The 2,163-nt window shown below is 45.6% G+C and overlaps 1 non-coding gene across 1 annotated transcript; it reads right to left on the bottom strand.

Annotated features, from left to right (window-relative positions):
* Positions 1–917: 917 nt before the first annotated feature.
* On the bottom strand, positions 918–992 carry Trnat-ugu. The gene has a single exon. It is a non-coding gene; the product is annotated as a tRNA-Thr (tRNA).
* Positions 993–2,163: the final 1,171 nt, after the last annotated feature.

Genomic DNA, 2,163 nt, shown 5'->3' with positions numbered 1-2,163 from the left:
AAATCGTTTAGATAGCTAATTCAGACTGGCCGATGCCTGCAGAGGTTCGTCATCTTCCGCCAAGATGGGTAAAATGCTATGTCAGGAAACGTGAGACACGTAACGGAAATTGTAATCCTTTCCAAAACAGTGTGCAGAAACATCAACAATTACTTCGTCAAACATCAGTACCTACACCCAAAAGCGTGGGTACCGATTGTTGGCTATGGTGAAGTGAGCGTTATTTACTGCTTGCCGTTTCGTCTACGGCGGTCCATCACAGGGCATAACATGATCTGTGCCCATCTGTTAGTTTCTGTGTGAAGCTGTCTACTCGTCCCTTGTACCATCTTCCATGTTCAATGCTACAGCTGTCGATTTCTTAAATTTTAAGAAATATCCTCTAAATCACCTTATACAATACATTCACTCCCGCCACACAAACGTTGACTGCAAAAAGCGGCATTGTATTTCTCTCTAAGGCTGCTCCTGGGTAAAATTAGAGCCCAGTTCCATGGGAATCTAGCAAGTACTCTACATTTCACACACTTCTGTGCTAATTAGGATAGCACGTCTTATTGTGTCGGCTCTTAACCACACGTTCAGTCTTCTCACAGTTGGCTTGTTTACAGTGTCATGTTACAGGTAACGCGTTTTCGTTCTACAACCGCACACTTTCGTTTGTGCCAGTGTTTGTTATTGATTATGACACTGACAGTGTATACGTAAGACGTAATCACCACTTAGAAACCTCATTACCAGCACATAGTACTGTGGTATCCAACCTGATTTCACTGACCGTAACATCAAGACGGAATCACTCAGATGAAATCATCTATTTAACAGAAATATTTTGAGATTATGAAATGATAATTAAATGGACACCCTAGCTGCAAACAGGCGTTGATGTACTTAATTGGGGACGTGTTTAAAATGTGTGCCCCGACCGGGACTCGAACCCGGGATTTTCTGCTTACAGCGCAGACGCTCTATCCAACTGAGCCACCGCGGGCACAGACGATTGTGCGTCTGCAGGGACTTATCCCTTTTACGCTCCCCGTGAGATCCACATTCCCAACATGTCCACACCACTACATTCGTAGTGCGCCTAATAGATGTTTTTCTGAGATTATGTCTGTAAATAGACGGGGATATAAGAAACACTTTCTTGAGGTTCTACAACTATTACCAATAATAAGGTAGCAACGCCTGGAAATTAGCGTAACCCAGAGACAGGCATCTTACCCTGAATTTACATAAATCTAACGTAATCCGCAGGGCCTACAATGTTACTTAAGACATACAGCAGACACCTAAAATTTCTCTAAGCAACGTTATTAGAAAAGGTTTCATAGACGTTGTAAGAATTTGCGTTCCGTTCATGGAATGAACGTGGGTGAAAACGTTGAAGAGATAAATTAAAGGAGCCTTAATTTTGTTGAGACAAGTGCCACAGCTCACCTATCTCTATACTTTATGTCACAGGGAAAGAAGTGTGAATACCCCACTCAGGACGCAGCATTCATTTAGAGTATTAATCAGTCCGTTCTGTAACTTTTAATTAAGCCTGGAATGCAGAGGCGCGATCTGCCTCGTTGAACAAATTTGCGACAATGATCAAGACGTTGGTCAGCTCAAGCGCGGTTCGGCTACTTCCAGGAGACTCCGTACTCACTCAGTACGCATTTCCGACACGAAGATATTTAAGAAAGTGCACACTGCCGGAAAAAAAAAAATTTCGCCATGGGCTGGCCGGAGTGGCCGAGCGGTTCTAGGCGCTTTAGTCTGGAGCCGCGCGACCGCTACGGTCGCAGGTTCGAATCCTACCTCGGGCATGGCTGTGTGTAATGTCCTTAGGTTAGTTAGGTTTAAGTAGTTCTTAGTTCTAGGGGACTGATGACCTCAGATGTTAAGTCCCATAGTGCTCAGAGCCATTTGAACCATTTACCAGAGGTTTCCGGTGATGCCACGTCTGCTCTCCCTGCCTACGTGGCTCTGTACCAGTTCTTGGGTGATGCCCGAGAGAGGACTCGGACCTCCGCCAGGAGCGGCCGTGGAGTTCCTGACATGGTGCCTCTGACCGCGCGGCCACTCCGCTGGGCTGGCATTAGTTACGAGGGAACTTCCAGATACTGCGTGGCACAAAGTGTGGCCTTTCTGAGGCAGTTGATTTCATATTCGCAT

The sequence above is a fragment of the Schistocerca americana genome, chromosome 5 (assembly GCF_021461395.2).
Source record: "Schistocerca americana isolate TAMUIC-IGC-003095 chromosome 5, iqSchAmer2.1, whole genome shotgun sequence".
In the NCBI taxonomy this organism is placed as follows: Eukaryota; Metazoa; Arthropoda; class Insecta; order Orthoptera; family Acrididae; genus Schistocerca; species Schistocerca americana.
This window is presented reverse-complemented; position numbering and strand designations above follow the sequence as displayed.